Below are 20938 nucleotides of genomic sequence, written 5' to 3' on the forward strand. Positions count from 1 at the left end.
TAGCACAACAACCTCAACTGACTCAACAAAACAAAGAGATAAATGAAACTTAAAGACAAAGCAACAATCATAAGATAACAATTAAAATAGTAATAATTTGAATCAACAGAAGACAAACAAAATAGAGAAGACAAATTTGCAGAGAAATTTAGGCCCCCGACAAGCTTTATTATTTCAAAGAGCAGCTTGGCCAAGCTTCAAAAATTGGTCTTTTACCAGGGATGAGGACATATTTCCTGGTTATTTTTTTACTTGTACTAATTATGGCATAAGGTTGTTAATTGTAGGGTGAACCTATTGTTTAGGTGGATCAAGCCATAAAAGAGATTTTATCAGTCTGGTAATCAGTTTGCTACACAAAGGAGAAATAAACATAGACTCAACAATTCATTATGCCCACTATATAATATGATGCAATGTTATGTCTATCAAAATTATGGGCACAAGGAAGTTGTTTGCAGACTTATAAAAAATAGGCCAACTCCTAAACTCAATAAATAAATTAACAACCCAAGGTATGGAAGCAAAATCAAAATGAATAAATTTTGATATAGTTTATATGCTAAAAATGAAGGGATTCAGTGGTATGTGGACAATGGTTGTTCTAGGAATATGTCAAGAAATAAAAACAAGTTTGTGTCATGGAAACCAATTAGCAAAGGCAATGTAACCTTTGGAAATAATGCAATAAGTAAGATTATGGGTAAAGGAATTGTCAGCCTGTTAAAAGGTAGAGGTAAGGCTAAGGATGTTTTGTTTGTTGATGGCCTGCAGCATAACTTAGGGTTTCACAGATGTGTGACCAAGCCTATGATGTCATGTCTAGATATAAAAATTGTTAAATGAAGTCTACATGCACAAGTGGGATAGCTGCTAAAGTTGTTATAACCTACGAAAATGTTTTTGTCTTGAAAGATAAATTTGAATAGTGTTGTCCAACTAAGATTGATGAGATAGTTATGGCATAGAAGGATAGGACATCTAAAATTTTATTAGATTGTCAATATAAGCAAGAATAATGCTGTCAAAGATATGCCAAAGCTATATAATCCAGAGAACAACATTTATAAATATTGTTATATTAGAAAAAAAGTATGAGTGTCATTCAAATCCAAGGAGAAATCAACAACCAGGCCATTGCAATTGGTACACATGGAATTATATGGTCCTTCAAGAACTAAGTCACCCTCAGGTAAACTGTATTTCATGCTCATCATTGATTATATTAGCATAATGATATGGATAGCATTTTTAAGAGAAAAATCAGTTGCCTTTGAGAAGTTCAATATTTTAAAGGTCGTGGCTAAGAATGAGACAAATTGTAAAATCAAATGCATAAGATATGATAATGGTGGTGAGTTTACCTCCAAGGAGTTTGATGATTTGTGCAAGGATCAGGGGATCAAAAGATAGTTTACCATAGCAGAGAATCGTGAGTAGAATGGAGCAGTGGAGAGAGCCAACAGATTTGTCCAACAACTAGCTAGAGCCATGATGGGAGAAAGAAGTATACCACATATATTTTGGGTTGAAGCAATACATAACAACGATAATTTGGAACAAAGCACACTTTAGAACAAACAACAATAAAACCCCATAGGAGTTATGGTATGGTAGACGTGATACATTCAATCATTTTAGACTATTTGGAAGCAAATGCTATATTTATGAAAATATTGGTAAGTTCGATGCAAGAGTTGAAGAAGGTATTTTTTTTGGGTTCTCTCACAATAAAAAATGCTATAAATGTTATAACAAGAATACAAAGAAAATAATTGATTGTATTGATGTTAAAGTTGATGATCACACTTCTTCTGAAGATAAACAATCAACAAACATCAATACCAATGATCAAGTCAACCATGATAAGGATGTTGATGAACCAATTGAAAATGAAGTCACTAAAGAACCAGAAATCTCTCAATCAAAACATCCTTCAAGGTATGTTCACAAGCACCACCTTGCAGATCAAATTGTTGGTGACTTGCATACAAGAGTAAACCCCCCTACTCAAGCACATGTAGCCTTGTTGTCCATGACAAAACGAAAGGATTTTTCTCGGGCCAGCCAAGATGACAATTGGATAAAGGCCATGAACGAAGAGCTTGATCAAATTTAAAATCAGACATGGGAGTTAGTTCCAAGACCAGCAGATAAGAATGTTATTATCACAAAGTGGGTCTTTAGGAACAAGCTGAATGAAAATGTTGAAGTGGTAAGAAACAAGGCAAGGTTAATTTGCAAAGGTTATGCAAAAATTGAAGGTTTGGATTTTAATGATTCCTTTGCTCCTTTTGCACGATTAAAGGCAATTCGAATGTTATTGGATTTTTCTAGTTTTAGTAATTTTAAAATATATCATATGGATGTAAAATATGCCTTTTTAAATGGAGAGTTATGGGAAGAAGTTTACATTGAGCATCCTGATGGTTTTCAATTGTTATATAAAAATGATTATGTTTGCAGGCTAAAAAAGGCCTTATATGGTCTTAAACAAGCCCCCAAGGCTTGATACTCTAGGATGGACAATCATTTTCTTCACTATGGTTTTAAATAAGGCATCGTTAAGATAAACCTATATTTGAAATATAATGATAGAAAATTGTTAGTAGTTGTTGTATATCTTTATGATATAATATATTGGAAATGATGCAGGTTATCTAACTTGCCAGTTTGCAGCTGATATGAACGCTGATTTTGAAATGTCCATGGGGGCTTCACTCAATCCACCTGTAACATATCACATGAATTTGTGGTATACTAAACAATGCCATTAATTTGACTACATCTTGGAAAATACCTCTGAAATCACATTATTTAACCCCCTGCCAATACAAACCCAATACACCTTTCCATTTAAAAAACTCCATTTTTTATGCCTACAAATATAAAAACCCTTTACCCCCTATTATATGCTTGATATATTATGTCATTTTTTCCTCAATATATATCCCCTAATATGAACCCACGTGGTAAGGTATTTTTCCCTTGTGAATCCCCCAAGGAAATGTCAATGCTTGTTTAACTCTCTTATTTCCTTGGTTTTCATATCACTCAAAAAACGAAAGGTATTTTTATTTCATAGGGCAAGTATCTCAAGGAAGTGTTTAAGAAGTTTGGCATAGAGGAATGCTCTTTGGTAAGCACTACAACAGTCACTGGATGCAAACTTGGCAATGTTTATAAGTCACTAGAGTTGGATCATGCTTTATATAGATCTATTATTGGAAGTATTATATATTTGATAGCCTCTAGAGCAAACATTATGCAGGCAGTTGGTATTCTTGGAAGATTTCAAGTAGTCCATAGACAAAGTTATCTCCTAGCAGTAAAGAGGATTCTCAAATATTTGAGAGCCTCTATGGTCTTTGATACCCTAAAGGTAAAGATTTTTCACTAATTGCATTTACTTCTGCAGATTGGGCGAGTGATGTAGATGTCAGAAAAAGTAATAGTGTGGTGCTTTCTTTCTTGGTGAATGCCTTATGTCTTGGTTGAGCAAGAAGTAGGTTTTCATTTATCTTTCTACCACTGAAGCAAAATATATAGCATCGACTTCTTGTTGCACTTAGTCATTATGGATGAAGCATAATTTACAAGAGGTGTGGGTGATATATGAAGAACCCATACCAATCATTTAAGATAACACAAGAACAATATACATGTTCAAGCACCCTGTTTTCAGTTCCAAGACAAAGCATATTCCAATCAAGTACCATTTCCTCCAAGAGAAAATTGCAAATCAAATTGTAAAATTGGAGTATGTACCTACAAAAGAACATGTAGTTGATACATTCACCAAACCTCTCCCAAAAGATCAATTTTAGTACTTAAGGAAAAGATTATGAGTAGTCCCTCTTACCTCCCTTAATTGAATCTTCTCTAAGAGGAAGAAAGGCAGTCATCCAGAATACCCCAAGCACTGAGCAAATCAAAAGGGATTTGTGAGGTCCACAAGATGAGAATGAGAGGGGCAGATTAGTTGTAGGGGGGCAATGTTCCCCATTGATGTCAAAGGGGGAGAGATAAGTACAAATAATTGAATAATTATTGAGAAAAGGGAGAATGATAAAAAAATTGAGCACAAATCTATGTATTCAACCTTTTAGAAGCAAAGGAGAAGATAAAGGCAACTACTAACTGAGGGGGAGTTTACTTGGTTGCCAAACTAAAATTTTATGTGCCATTGCTTTATTATGTTGTTGATTTTCTTTGATGATTGATAATAATGTTTTGGTGTTTTCATCAATGCCAAAGTGAGAGAATGTTAGAAATATGTTGGCACTAACACTATAAGGAAAAGACCCTCTAGAAAAGTTTTTGCAGAAGCCCCTATAAAAATAACCCAAAAATATGTTTGTAGTGGAGGTCACTAGTGGAGTTGGGCGGGCATATGTTTTAGCAGATGTTTTTTAACGGTGCATCTATAATAAACTAACACGTCAGTGCATTACTATAACCAGGCACATCGGTGCACTATGACAGAGTTATTTTTTTATATAAAAATAACAAAAATACAGTGTGCTAAGTACATAATGCAAACTGGTGCATATACTACTCTATAGCACTAGAAAAGGGTTAAGTTTAAAAAAATGTTGGTCATAAAATTCATTTTACCTAGTCTAGTGCTATACTCTCATGATGCCTCAGTGCTAAAACCATATAACACCCCAGTGCATAAATAATATGGTGCACCATTGTGGGGTTTTTAATTTAAAAATAGCAGTGCGCTTCTTATATCTTTTTTGTGTAAGTCAGAAGATTATATTAAAAGAGTAAAAATATAGTACAAAAAATCTGCCATAGCAGATCGAGGCCTGAAGATAACAAGCCAGAAACCATGATTTCCATACAAAATGACCAAAAACTGTTAACTGCACACCACGCAGGGTGGCTGATCCTTCTATCTAACTTCGCCTGAGAATAAGAGAGATTGAGCTGAAGACCGCAGCCCTTCAACACGCAGACACTATAGAAATGACAAAACCCCAGATCTTAGGGAGACCAAGAAAACACCGGTCAAGACATATGAACAACCGGTCAAGACGGATGAGAATTAACATCAAAACACAATTACTGAGGGGACTTCCCGAACCTGCTCGCTGTGTCCAAGGCCTGTTCCAGAACATGGTTGTCCGCTCTCGCTTGCAGGGATTGATAGCTGCGGCATTCCGCCTGATTCTCTTGCTGCGGTCCACCAGTTTGCCGTGCTTCTGGACTGAGCGTCTGCCTGAGGAGCTTAATAAGCACCGTCATCTTCTTGGACAGAGAATCTACTACCTCATGCACCGCAGTGACTTTGAAATCCAGAGCTTCATAAATGCCATATAAACTTTTCATCTGGGCCTCAGGGATGAACTGGTCACTCTGAGGCAGCCTCTTACTATCTTCCCTTGATTCCAGAGCACGCGCCAGCAGGGTTTTTACTCGCCAGCTTTCCGCCTGAGTGCGCACAAACTGTGTGGCGCGTTTGGTTACTGTTCCAGGATCTTGAAGCCAATCAACCTCCTGCGCTATATCTTCCTCAGACCGCTTTCGCTCTTCTTCCTTCACAGAAGCCTCCAGTTCAGACAATTTGCGTTTGTTCTTCGACGCGGTTCTGGTCTCATACATTTCCCTCGCTGTCTTGAGCTCCATATTCGCAGTGGTGCTGCGGCAGCCGTCACCTTCCATACTTAGCTTAACGCTTGCGACGTGAGAACAGGCGCTGAGAGCCGAAAGAAAATGAACTGGAACGATGCACTGAAAAATTCTGTTCGTGCCTTTGCCTCTGCTCGCTGTTAAATAGTTGTTCTGGAGGATATTACTCATGACCAACCGATCCTCCCGAAACGACGTGGATGTACTAACATAATTGTTACTGCATAGAACTGTGTTTTCCGAGTGATGTATCAAAACCTTGACATAAATGTTGCCTCTTCCCTCTCTAATCAGAAAGTGCCAAGTGTCCTCCAACTTGCTGTGGTGGCGGCGGTGATCGTTGCGGCACATCATTTTAGATTTGTTTCCTTTATTCCCCTTCTGTTGCCATAAACGCACCGGAATTACCTGTCCTTTTGCCTTCTGCCAACTTTTAATATCCGTATCCACTCCAGTGTGCCCTATCATAGAAAAACGCGGAGACCGAACGCCTTCCGGTTAAGCCCGGTTGGCATTATCCATGTCTTGTTTGGCCAGCTGGATGCATTTCTTCTTCAGGTCTGGACAGTTCACCTGCTGCCAACAGCTGTCCCATTCCCTATTTTGGTTGTCGATGCCATGATTTGCTAGGTGGTCCGCTATCGCATTCGCCTTGCGTCTCACCGCCTGGAAGACTAACCCTCTCATACCGCTGATTAACTCGGCTATGTTTTCCGTCACCTTTGCTAATCTCCAATGTTTCGTTGCTTTGCTCGCTTTGGTTCCGCCATAGATTCTCTTTGCCACAGAAATTACCAGGGCCGAGTCACCTTCCACCACCGCTGTACAATTCTGCATGTCTTTTAGAATCCGTAGTCCCTGTTCTAAGGCTGCAAACTCCATTTCATTGTTCGTCCCTTCTCCCAGAGCTTTGCAGTAAATATGAAGAATGTCTCCTTCATGGTTTCTTATGATGCCTCCTATACCCGCCATCCCAGGGTTTCCTCTGGACGCGCCATCAAAATTCAACTTCAGCCAACCAACCGGCGGGTATTTCCAACTGTTGGACTCAGAATGCGGGTTCTGCTGGCCGCTCGACGTAGCCATGCTCTGGTTGATGTCCAGCTGGAAGAGTTTTAAAATCCGTAAGTCACAAGACGAAGGCTTCTCATTAGTTTCCGCTTTGACTTTCACTTGAATTAACTGTCTAATATTTATCATAATAGTATCTATGGCATGCTCTGTGTTTCTGTATTCATCTTGGAATATTCTCCTGTTACGCTCCTTCCATATGGTCCATGTTAAGAAACCTGGCATAACTTTCCAAATGCTGTTGACTCTGGGATTCTTTGAGTAATTTTTTTGCCAATTTTGTATAGTATCTTGGATGGACTCCCTATTTCTGTTAGAGTTTAGCAAAATACCCTCCGCCCAATTCCATAAATGACATGCCCAGTCACAGGAATTAAATAAATGGTTTATTGTTTCTTCCTCTACCAGGCACATTGGGCATCTGGAAGGCCCATGAAAACCTTTATTGCGTAGATTTTCCCACGTCAAGGTTTTTTTCCTCATTAAAAGCCAGAGGAACGTTTTGATTTTTGGCCAAAACAGGTTGTCCCACACTTTATGACTCCAAGGAATGACCTCCCTCTGCTCTGCATTTTCTATCAGTTCCCTGGCTTCCTTGAGTGAGAAGTTTCCGCTGCCTTTCATTCCCCATCTAAGCTGGTCCTTTTCTTCCGTATTCCTTATCTTCCTTTTGAGTAGTTGATCAATTAGATGCTTTGTGCTGTCATTTTCCCCATTGCTGTTGTCGAAGTTGAAGTTTATCCATTCTCTCCAGATGGGATCCCTGCTGTTCCGGTTCCAGTAATGATGGACTTTGTATCGGCCTTCGTGTTGGCATTTCTGCTTGAGAAGATCGAGTTCGGGCTTTTCCAGTTTTGGGAGTTGCTGCCAAGCATCTTCCCAAAAAAGAGCTGAATGCCCATTTCGAATTTCCCAAAAACTGTTTTCCTGCACCAAGTTGCGATTTTTCCTAGCAAGATTCCATATGGGGGAGCCCTCAGGAACCTCCTGAAGTCTAATAAGATCCTGATTATTGCATTCAGGGGTATATTTCTCTTTCCAATGTCTTGCCCAGGGGAGATGGGGCTCTTTTATCCATCGCCACCAGAGTTTTGCACCACAAGTCATGTTGATGATTGAAGGATCCACCAGATTTAGGCCTCCCAAAATTTTCGGTTTGCAGAGTTTGTGCCATGCCACAAGCGCCCATTTTTTCTTTTCCCCATTTCCGTTCCATAAAAAGGATCTTTGGATTGTTCTAATTTGTTGAAGGATGCCCTTGGGGGACGGCAGCATGGAGAGTAAGTACTGTGGGATAGCCTGCAGAACTGCCTTGGTGAGGACTAATCTCCCAGCAAAATTAAGTGCCCTGTGCGTCCAGTGCTTACACCTTTTCTCCAGGTTAGCCAAGATTTTCTCCCAGTGCACTTTTTGCCAGGGTTTGAGTGTTAGAGGTGCTCCCAAATATCTTGAAGGTAGACATCCTTTTCTGAAACCAAGTAAATTAGAGAGATGCTTCTGAATAGCTGGATGGGTGTGAAAGAAAAAAATCGTGGATTTGGAAAAGTTAATTTCCATTCCCGACGCCTTGCTGAAAAGATCAAGGATTTTCTTAAAAGCCAGAGCCTCTTTCACTGTGGGGGTTCCATGTAACATCGTATCATCCACAAATTGTTGGTGTGTGGTGGCTGGAATGGATTGGAGAGGCTGAAGTCCCTTGATCTTCCCTTCTCTTTTCGCTTTGGCTATGAGTCTGCTGAGTCCTTCCATGAGGATTACGAACAGGAAGGGGGAGAGAGGGTCTCCTTGTCTGATTCCACGAGTGGGTGAAAAGGGTTCAGAGGGGGATCCATTGACAAGGATCGAGAATCTGGAGGATTTAATAAGGGCTAGAATCCAATTGATCCATTGCTTGCAAAAACCGAAGGCTTTTAGAATGGCTTCTAGATATTGCCAACTAACTTTATCATAGGCTTTCGATAGATCAAGCTGCATTAACATCCCTGCTAATTTTCTAGTTTGAAGGGTGTGAATCATTTCTTGAGCTAGAAGAATATTGTCTAAGATCTGTCTCCCTTCGACATACCCCGATTGCTCTTCTGATATGAGGCCAGGAAGAATTGGCTTCAGTCTATTAGCTATAACTTTCGATATGATTTTATAAATGACATTACACAGAGCAATTGGTCTAAACTTCTCAGGAGTGTTTGCTTCTTCCATCTTTGGGATAAGCGCTATGAAGGTGGAGTTAAGAGATTTGAGGATGGATCCAGATCGCCTAGAGTCCTCAACAACTTCCCAAATTTCATGTTTCACTAGGTTCCAGCAAGCTTTGTAAAAATTAATGGTGAAACCATCCGGTCCAGGGGCCTTATCACTTGGCATACTTCTGACTGCTTCTTCCACTTCCTCTAGGGTGATTTCTCTGCTTAGAGCTGAGTTCTGTTCGTTGGTGATAGTTTTGGGGATGGCCGTAATGAGCTCCTTTATAGCATCCTCTCTGTTTGCTTGCGGTTCCTGGGCAATAATGCTGAAATGCCTAGTGAGTAAAGCCGCTATGTCTTGGTGATTCTTTAAAGTTTCACCATTCTCATCCTTGAGTTCTAGTATTTTATTCGCACTCCTGTAATCTAGAGCAGATCTGTGAAAAAATTTGGTATTCTGCTCACCCTCTTTTAGCCACCGTATTCTGGATTTCTGCTTCCAAAGAGTTTCTTCCTGCTGACAGCGTGTATGCCACTGATGAGTTAGAGCTTTTTCCTGCTCTACAGACTCCTCACTGTTGTGCCCTGAAGCCCAAGCTTTGTGAATCTGTTCCAGTTTATCTTCTATTAAGGTTTTCTCCTTAAAAATATCTCCAAACTCCGTAATGTTCCATTCTTTTATTTTGGCTTTAGTGTACTTTAGTTTCTTCTGAAGATTAAACATTTTGGATCCCCTTCCAATCACAGGTTCAGACCACCATTTCTCCACCAGATTGAGGAAGTTGGGGTGTTCCAACCAAAATTTTTCGAATCTGAAAGGTTTATTCCTTGGAGTGCCATGGATAGCTGCTATTAAAGATATTGGCCAGTGGTCAGATCCTCCACTTGGAAGGATGTCTGAATCAACTAGAATACCATCCATAATGATGCTCTCAGAGATGATGAATCTATCCAGATGAGAGGCAATCAGCCTATCGCCACCTCGTCTGTTATTCCACGTAAAAGTGCCACTCTTAGGTGGGATATCCACCAGTTTAGCATTGTCAATGAAATTTGTAAATAATTCCGCATCCTTACTGAGTTTTCTTATTCCCCCTTTCTTCTCCAGAAGGGTAGTTATCATGTTAAAGTCACCCCCCATAATGCATTTGGAATATGGATGCCTAGAAATCAAACTTAACAGAGAGCTCAAAAAGGTTATTTTATCCTCTATCTTCTGCGGTCCATAAACATTTATGCATAAGAAGGATTCAGAGTTACCTGTGGGTTGGGCTTCCACGGCTATAAATGCTCTGGTTGCTTCTGCTGAGAGGACTTGAATCATCCTTGAGTCCCACATAGTGACTAAACCTCCTTCTCGTCCCTGACTCTCTACTTCCATATAATTTATGTGATTGTCGAGCTTCTTACTGATGTTAGCCATGCTTGTATTGTTGCATTTAGTTTCCTGAATGAATATGATATCCGGTTTTTCTTTCTGAAATTTTCTTTTCAGAATTCTCTGCTTTGCTTGGCTGTTTAGCCCTCTTACATTCCATGAAATGATTTTCATGATTAACTAGAAGAATTACTGGTAAGATGGGAAGGCATTTAGAGCCTTCATCTTCCCTGAGTTTATCATTATTATCCCTAGCTCCTGCAGAACCTCACCACTTGTTCTCCGGCCTCTCTTCTTCCTTTGCTTTGAACTTGTTGAGTTGCAGAGAAGACTCTTTGGGTGGTTCCCAGCTCCTCTTGCTATACCTAACTTTCTACTTTGCCTTTCTAACTCTGCTTTCTGCCTTGCTATAAATAGCTCATTGATCTTCCTGATTTCTTCTTCCGGCACATTTTCTATGCCTCGAGCTTTCCAGTTCTCGGCCATGACTGGTAGGTTCATCCCTTCCTTTGCTAGAACCTCCTCCAACTCTAAGTCATCGCTTCCTCCATCGCTGGTAAGCATGTCTGCATCCTCCTCTGGCTCTTCTATTTGTTCCTTCATTTGGACTTCTGTGCTAATAATGGTTTCTTCTGTTTCTTTTGTAGTTTGCCCAGCTTTTTCTGTTAGCCCTCCATTTGAGGTTAGAGCTTTATTCAAATCCTCTGAGTCTGTATCTAACTCTAAGATTTCAAAAGTGTTCCTGTGGTGACCTCGTTCTGTTTCTATTCTGTTTGTTCTTCTTCGGTTGGCTCTTTGTCTTATCTTTGGTTTTACAAAGTTATCTCTGCCTCTGTTTGCTTGCTCTGTTTTAGTAACTTCTTCTTGTTTATTCAGAGGGCATTCCCTCATTAGATGTCCATGCTCATGACATCTTCGACAACGAAAAGGAATTTGTTCATAGTCTATTGCTTGGAAGTAATCCTCATCCCTGTACTCTAGCCATAAACCCTCATGTAGAGCACCTGATACATCCATTTCCACGCAGATTCTTGCACACGAGGTGTATTTTCTTTGTATGGTCGCTTCTGAGGCTTTGATAAAAGTGCCCAGCTGATCCCCAATTTGTTTCAGAGCTGATAGACCCCAATAGTCTATGGGAAGAGAAAACAGGCGGATCCATACTGGTACCTGAGTGAAGGTTTCTTTTTCTGGAACAAAATTTGGTTTCCATGGTCGCATGTAGAGACCGGCTGAAGCTAAGAAATACGGGCCTCCATCAAAAATTCTGTCCTTGTCTTCTAGGTTGGTGAACACTACAGTGAAGAAGCCTTTTGCTCCTAAGTGTAGTTTCACATCGCCCTTGGGTTTCCATTGCTGTCGTATCCATTGACATAGTGCTCTTTCAGTTGGCCATAAGCCCATAAACTTGCAAATGACTGCATGCTCTGCCATGTGCTCTCGATAAGCTTGAATCTCCGGATCTATTATGACAACTCTAAGGGTCTCTGCTTTTTTAGGTTTGCAGGTTCCGTTTGCTGTTGGGTTGTTGCTGGGGTTCGAGCTGGTTTCACATTCCGTTTCTTCTTTCCCCTGGGAGCCTTCCTTATGTTCCCCCTTCTCCTTTGACTGTTTCTCATTATTAACTGTAAGTTTTTGTCCTGTAGTGTCATTTTTTCCATTGTTCTCCAAACCCTCATTTCCTTTTCCTTTGACTTGTGGGTTGCTGCTGGGCTCTCTGACTTCTTCTTGTTTTTTCTCCTTATTTTTCCCGCTGTTCTGCTTGAGCCTTTCGTATCCTGAAATTCTGACTCCTTCCTGCGTTGTTTGCTTCTGCTTCTGCATGACTATTTGTTTAAAATAAGGGGTCCCAATGGACCCCTCGTTGACCATCTGGAGGGTCAGTTCTTGTCCCCTTCTGAGTAAAACCGCTAGCCTCGATCTATTCGCTTCCAACTCTGCGTCTATAATAGTGCTCAGAAACCCTAACCTCGCAGTGCGCTTCTTATATCATACGCATTGGTGTCGTTACTTAAACTGAAGGCCCTAATGCTTAATAGAAAATGGTGCACCATTGTGGGGTTATTTTTATACAAATAAAAGCAATAGTGCACTATGTATATAAGGCACACCGCTGGGTATACTATTTTCGATAGCACTGGACAAGGGTTAAATTAGAAAAAAAATGCCATTCGTAAAATTCATTTTCACCATTTTGGTGCTATGCTCTCACGAACCACTGGTGCATAAACAACATAGTGCACTATGGCATGTTTTTAATTTTAAAAATGTTAGTGTGCTTCTTAGATAATACAGATAGGTGTTTGTTGAGAAATGGCAACAAGAAATTCCAGTTTAATTTGTCCTTGAATTAAACTACGAATTAAAATCGAATTCTATTCTCATAGAAACTTGTAAATATTAAACTTGTAAGTTTAATATTTTAGCTTAGGAATTTTGAGTTGGAAGTATTTTGGAAGTGAGATATATGTTCTCCCTAAATTTTAGTGGTCTAGGACGAGTTTAGTTGAGTTATAATTAGAATAACTTAGTTTACTGAGTTATAGACAGTTAAACTAGTTCTAACTATTTGTGGAACTAGTAGAGGATTAGCAGTCAGTTAGTGCACTAGTGCATCCACAGGTGCTGCTCCAGATAACTGAATATTCACTCATCGGAAACTCATGTATTTCAGTTATGAGAAAGACCCAGTTAAGAGTAGAGTGCAGGGATAGTGTACTATCAGTTGTATGATTTACCGAGTGTTCAGATCATGCATTAAATCAGGAAGAGGACCTAGATTGGATTACACAATTCTTGAAGCACTTAATTCCCAATTATTATGGGCTATTCAGCCTAGGAATTGCACAAGGAAATAGGGGCTCAACGGGAAGCACAAATTGGCTAAGCATTGGTAAGTGCGGGCTTGTGAGGTAGAGAATTGATCATACTTGTGCGGAATTGTTCTTGTGAGAACGAGCTTTGTATTATCACTTAGATTTTTGATTAATACAATAGATAGTTGGGGTTTTGAACAGTGGCTTTCCTCAGAGAAACAATTGTGTTATGTGTATTTTATTATCTTCCTCTTGTTGATTATTGTTTTCATCGATTCTTGGTTTCCATTGTTTAAAGAGTAGTGTAGATTCTTATCTTGTGTTTTAGTACATTACACGAGTTGTGAATCTATAGGGAAATCTACATGGTATCAGAGCTTAAGACAATATAGCAGAGGATATATCTAAGTTTTGAGTTTTGGGTGACAGGTGAAATTCAAATTTGCAATACATACTTTAGGATCAGCAGATGGTGTTCTACGGTTTGCTACTTGAGTATGCCTTGGAAGACAAATCAAATTATATATCCTGGAAGGACATAATGGAGGCTATGCTGAAGGATAATGGCTTGAAGGAATTTGTTGATTAAGACATTCCTAAGCCAAAAAAAGCACATGCACAGAACCTGGTCAAATGGAAGAAGTGTGTTGGGAAGGCAAGGCAGATAATCCTTGAGGGAGTTTGAGACCACATTGTCTCAAGTCCCCATGGGAAGGAAACCCAGTATGATTTGTGGAAAGAATTGAAGGACCTATTCCAGAACAACAATGACCATAGGAAGTTGGCACTGAAAGACAAACTTCAAAAAATTAAGATGGAGAAAGGCGAGACCATTCCAAAATACTTGACCAAGTTCACTCATTGTTGTGATGAGCTTGGAAGTGTTGGAATATCTATTGCCGAGGATGATATGGTGAGCCTAGATCTCCTAGGCCTTCCTAAGATTTGTAATAGCTATCAGGACTTTGTTAATGGGAGGGAGAAGCTACCAGATTGGGAACGACTATGGTCGAATTTGATGCAGGAGGAGATCAAAAGGAACACCAGAGACGGTTCCTCATCAAAGATTGATGATGAGGAAAACTGTGCCTTAGCAAGTAAGGCAAGGAAAGGGAAAAGGAAGGCATCCCATTCCAAATTGGATTCTTTCCATGGAGGTAAGAAGAAAGACATGATGAAATTTAAGTGCTTTCATTATCACGAGCTGAGCCATTTTTCTACAAATGGTCTGCTCAATAATTCCAAGAAGAAGTCCTCAGGAGGAGGGGTAGGTGAGGCTTTGGCCTCTCAATTTGAATTAGAATTTACTCTCATTACATGCATGGTATCATCAATGATGGGTAGTGTATGGTACCTTGATAGTGGAGCTTCATTCCACATGAATGGTGACAAGGAGTTGTTCAATGACCCGGAGGAGAAAGATCTCTAGATGCATATCGAGATGGGTGACGACGGGAGATATAGTGCTACTAGATTGGGCACAGTTACTTTTCAAAGGGAGAAGGGTGCTCCTCTCACCTTGAGGGATGTTATGTATGTGCCCGGGTTGAAGAAGAACTTAGTATCGGTTACCATGCTTGAGGATAGAGGCTATGATGTGATCTTCTCGAAAGGAAAGTTATTCCTTCGACACATAGCCACTCGTCAAGTAAAGAAGACAGGGGTTCGAGTTAAGAATCTCTATGAGCTAGAGGTAGAGGATTGTGCTTCTTTGAGCATGAAAGCAGAGAAGGTACAGAGCTGAGGTGTTGGCGAGTTGTGGCATAGGCGATTGGGCCACTTGCATCATGGGGATTTGAAAATCATGCAACAAATCTCTTTTGGTCTTCTCAAAGGTATGCTTGAGCAAGCTGATACACGCAAGGGGTTTACTTTGGGAAAATACACCAAGGCTTCCTTTCACGATAGAGACAGTCGAGCAAAGGAAATTCTAGAGAAAGTCCATTCAGATGTGTGTGGACCATTCTCGACAGCATCCACGTCCAAACATAGGTATTATGTTATATTTGTTGACGAATTTTCTCGTAAATGATGGATATTTCTCATGCATAAGAAGGATCAAACTTTCACAAAGTTTTGTGAATTTAAATCATTGGATGAGAAAGAATCTGGCAAGAAGGTTAAAGCTTTGAGGAGTGATAACGGTAGTGAGTATGTCTCAAACAAGTTTAATAACTTCTGTGTAGCAGAAGGGATTAAATGGGAGTTGACAACACCCCATAAACCACAACATAATGGGGAGGCCAAGAGGAATAACATAAGCTTTGTAGGGGAAGCACGAGTGATGTTGCATGATCAAGGCCTACCACTACACTTGTGGGATGAGGCATGCAACACAACGATTTATTTGCAGAACTGTAGCCCACATTAGATTCTTGGGATGAAGACACCAGAGGAGGCTTATACCGATAAGAGGCCAAATGTTGGTTGCTTCAGGATTTTTGGGTCATCGGTATGCTACCATGTGACCAAAGATGCACGGAAGAAGCTTGAGCCGGCAACATAGTTGAGGATTTTTGTGGGGTACACTGATACACCTCACAAATATCAGGTGTACTTGTTGACTAGTAGGATGATAATGGTTCACAGGGATGTCAGATTTGATGAGAAGAAGGCCATGCGAGTTTTCCTTGAGAGGGAGCTTGAGCTACATGCGGTTGAGGAGCCTCAGATTGTTGTGGAGAAGCCACATGCAGAGGATTCGGGAGTGGAGGCAACCACTCAGGTAGAGTCTTCTAGAGATGGGAGAAAGTGCACCAGAGAGGCTGACAGGTTATTACATGATGAACGGGAGAATGTGGGAGCACCCACATCTTAGCACTAGAAGAGGAGGTCACCTGAGAGGTACATTGGATACATGGCTCTTATGAGCAGATGTGTTGAGACAAAGCCATCTTCCTTTGAGGAGGCATTGCAACAACCGGTTTGGGTTGATGCCATGGCAGAGGAGTATGACTCCATAGTTCGTAACAATGTTTGGGATGTCATCCCAAGACCAGAGGACAAGTCAATGGTGAGCTCCCAATGGCTTTACAAGGTAAAGCAAGTTGTAGATGGTAGTGTGGAGAAGCATAAATCCAAGTTTGTGGCCCGTGTTTTTTCATAGGTAGAGGGGATAAACTATAATGAGACCTTTTCTCCTGTTGCAAGGTACTCATCGATCATATCTATATTGGCACTATCACCGCAGATGGGTTGGAAGATACATTAGATGGATGTAAAGACAACCTTCCTTAATGACACAATCAAGGAAGAGGTGTACATAGAGAAGCATGAAGGTTTTGAGACCTTCGACCATGAGTCGCATGTGTGCCGGCTCAAGAGGACGTTGTATGAGTTGAAGCAAGAACCCCGTGATTGGTACACCAGGATCGATAGCTACATCACCGATTTGGGCTTCACCAAGAGGGAAGCGGATGCGAACCTGTACCACATATTGGTGGAAGCTAAATTTTTTATCATAGTTTTGTATGTCGACGATTTGATTTTGACAGGTGATGATCAGTTGATCAAGTCTTGCAGGGAGGACCTTGCAAGAGAGTTTGAGATGAAGGACATGGGGCTTATGTGTTACTTTCTGGGCATGGAAGTATGGCAGGGTGATGGGGAATTGTTTGTGTTTCAGGGAAAGTATGCCAACGAGATACTCAGGAGGTTATGCATGGAGAGAAACAAACCCATGGAGACTCCTCTAGTAGGTAATTGGAGGAAAGAGGATGCTACTTCAAGGGAAGTAGTGGAAGCTACTATTTACAGGAAACTTATGGGTTCACTCATGTACTTGGTGAACACACGACTGAATATGTTATATGCAATTAACCATCTTAGTCAAGCGATGGTTAGGCCTACCAAGCTATATTGGAACGCGTCAAAGCATGTGTTGAGATAGCTCAAGGGCACTACTCATTATGGATTTTGGTATAAACAAACAGAGGGAATGAAGCTTCAAGGATTCATCGATGCAGATTGGGTAGGGAGTCCATCCGAAAAGAAGAGAACAACAGGAGGGGTCTTCAATATTGGGTCAATGATAGTTTCTTCATACAACAAGAAACAGAGATCGGTTGCACTCAGATCGACAAAGGAAGAGTACATGGTTGCAAGTCACTCAACATGTGAGGCCATCTGGATGAGGAATATTCTGGTTGGTTTGTTTGGTCAACAGATGGATCCAACTGTGATTTATTGTGATAATCAGAGTTGTATCAAACTCTCTAAAAATCCAGGTTTTCATGATTGGTCCAAGCATATTGATATCCGATATCATCATCTCAGAGATTGTGTATTGAGGCGGATTATGATGTTGGAGTACGTTCCCATGGAGGAGAAATATGTTGACATTTTGATAAAGGCATTGTCAAGATGTAAATTTGAGTTTCACAGAGACAAGATCGAGGTAATTGATAATCCATTTCTTGTTGACAGGGAGTGTTGAGAAATGGCAACAAGAAATTCTAGTTTAATTTGTCCTTGAATTAAACTGTGAATTAAAATCAAATTCTATTCTCATAGAAATTTGTGAATATTTAATTAAGTTTAATTTGACTTAATTAGCTTAGGAATTTTGAGTTGGAAGTCTTTTGGAAGTCATGTATACATTCTCCCTAAATTTTAGGAGTCCAAGATGAGTTTAGTTGAGTTGTAATTAGAATAACTCAATTTACTGAGTTATAGACAGTTAACCTAGTTCTAACTGTTTGTTGAACTAGTAGAGGATTAATAGTTAGTTAGTGCACTGGTGCATCCGCAAGTGCTACTCTTGATAACTAAAGATTCACTCATTGAAAACTCATTCATGTCAGTTCTAAGAAAGACCCAGTTGAGACTAGAGTGCAGGGTCAGTGTACTATCAGTTGTATGATTTATCAGAGTGTACAAATCATGCATGCAATCAGGAAGAGGACCAAGATTGGATTTCACAGTTTTGGAAGCACTGAATTCCCAATTAATATGGGATATTTAGCCTAGGAATTGCGCAAGGAAATAGGGTCTCAACAGGTAGCAAAATTTGGCTAAGTGTTGGTTAGTGTGGGCTTGTGAGGCAGAGAGTTGATCATACTTGTGCGAAATTTTTCTTGTGAGAACAAGATTTGTATTATCACTCAGATTTATGATTAATGCAATAGATAGTCAGGGTTTTGAGCAGTGGCTTTCCCCAGAGAAACAATTGTGTTATGTGTCTTTGATTATATTCCTATTTTCGATTATTGTTTTCATCGATTCTTGGTTTCCGTTGAATAAAGAGTAGAGTAGATTCTTGTCTTGTGTTTTAGTACATTACATGAGCTGTGAACCTACAGGAAAATCTACAACGTCGTTAATATATTTGTATAAATAAGTGCTTAATATACAATCATGCACTATGGAAGGGTTATTTTTTATAAAAATAAAAAACAATAGTTCTTTGAGTAGAACAGGTGCATTGGTACGCACACTACTCTATAACACCAAACAAAGGTTAAATTTAAAAAAAATGTTAGTTGCAAAATTAATTTTCACCATTTCAATGTTATACTGTCATGAAGCATTGATGCACGTGGAAGAGATTTTAATTTACAAATGGTGGTGCACTTCGTATAAAATAAGCATCGATGTAGTTAATAGAATTGTATATTCGGTGCTTAACTAACAAAAGTGCACTATGGCAAGGTTATTTTTTATAAAAATAAAAACAACAATGCACTGAGTAAGTCAGGCGACCCGGTGCGTATATTAATCGATAGCACCGGACAAGGGTTAAATTTAAACAAAAAATGTTGGTCATAAAATTAATTTTCACCATTTTGGTGATATACTCACATAAAGCACAGATGCTTTCCATTTTTATTAAAGCCCTAGTGCGTAAACAACATGGTGCACCATGGCAAGGTTTTTAATAAAAAAAAAATCGGTGTGTTAGTCATATAATAAGCATTAGTGTCATTAATAGAACTGTACATCTTGATGCTTATTAGATAATGGTGCATCGTTTGAAGTTTATTTTTTTTAAAATAAAAAATAATGATGCGCTAAATAAATCTGGAGCACTGGTGCATATACTACTCGATAACACCTGACTAATGTTAAATTAAAAAAATGTCAGTTGTAAAATTCATTTTCACCATTCCAGTGCTATACTCCCAGGAAGCCCCGTTGCTATGACCTTTTATGAACACCCCAATGCGTATACAACATGGTGCACCATTGTATGGTTTTTAATTTAAAAATAACGGTGCACCAGGGGAATTCAGAGCACTGGTGTGTATACTACTCGATAGCACCGAATAAGGGTTAAACTTAAAAAAATGTCAGTCGTAAAATTCATTTTCACCATTTTGGTGATAGACTCCCACGAAGCACCAGTGTTATTCCTTTTTCTATATGACCCAGTGCATGTAAAACATAGTGCACCGTGGAAAGGTTTTTAATTTAAAATTAGCGGTGCTCTTCCTACATAGCTAGCACCAATGTTATTAATAGAACAGTATGCCTTGGTGCTTAATAGATAAGGTTGCACAGTTGCAGGGTTATTTTTTATAAAAATAAAAAAACAATGGTGCACTAAGTAAATAGGAAGCCCTGGTGCGTATACTGCTCGATAACACTAAAAAATGGTTAAAATTTAGAAAAATGTAGGTCGTAAAATTCATTTTCACCATTTTGGTGTTATACTCCCATGAAGCACCTGTGTTATTCTTGTTTTTAAATGCCCATGTGCGTAAATAACATGGTGCACCGAGGCAGGGTTTTTAGCTTAAAAATGGTAGTATGTTTCGTACATAATTCACACTGGCGTATCAAGTACTCAAGTGCGTCAGAACAAGGTTAACAAAAAAAAAAACTTATCGACCATAAAATTCATTTTTACCATTTGCAATGTTGTAGAGCTCTCAAGCACTAGTGCTACTTTTTCCTCTATGAAGCACCCTGCCATCGGTGCTTCCCTTGCTTGCCATCCTTCAATTCGTTGTTCACTATGTGCCTTTCAAATTTTTTCAAACAGTGGTCAAAATTGATTTTTTTGATTACATGGCAACAATGCCTCCCTGAAAACCAAATGTCTAGGTAAATTCTATGTTTCTTGCTAACTTAAAATTTTAATGGAGTAGAATTGAAAATTAAGTAAAAAAAATCATTGTTTAAAAAAAAAAAAAAATCCTACACAGTGCGTTCAATAGGTTCAACTTGCACCATTCACTGTGCACCTTGTCAATTTACAGGGTACACCACAAATCGATGCATAAATTTAATGCACCGTGAAGTTTTAATATTATGTGTTGTGTTTGGTAAATGGAAATGCACCAGGCCATGAAGTTCCATGAGGCACAGTTTAAAAAAATATAATTTTTTAGGTGGTGCATTGGGTAACGGATCTAAAGCACCGCTAACCGATGCATAAGATTAATGCACTGGGAATTTATGTTTGAGGATGCACCACAACATAAAATATTATTTTTTCTATTGGTGCAAGTAACTTCTCGGTGCACTTGTTTTTACCAAACACATCACATAATATTAAAAAAATATAGCTCAGTGTGTTTGTTGATCTGAACGTTCTGGCGCAGTGCGTCAACTTAAAATTAACGCACAGATGTGAAATGTTATGTTGATGCACCACATTAAAAAATAAAAATAACTAATTTTATGTACATATGCACACTAAAAGCGGTGCGTCAAGTCGATGTACGCACTGTGACTGGTGCATACCTGTTTTTTTGGTGCACCAAGGTTGATTTTTTTTAATTGAAAGTTATATGTCCATATTTATAAACACATTTTTCATTTAATATTTTTTTTTTATGTTTTATATATGAGGCTGATGTATTTTATATTTCAATCATGCAAAGATGTCAATGGAGAGAGGAGTGACA

This window comes from Pinus tabuliformis, chromosome 1_2, assembly GCF_031772625.1.
Source record: "Pinus tabuliformis cultivar Carrire ecotype Pingquan chromosome 1_2, CPIR1, whole genome shotgun sequence".
NCBI classification, from domain to species: Eukaryota; Viridiplantae; Streptophyta; class Pinopsida; order Pinales; family Pinaceae; genus Pinus; species Pinus tabuliformis.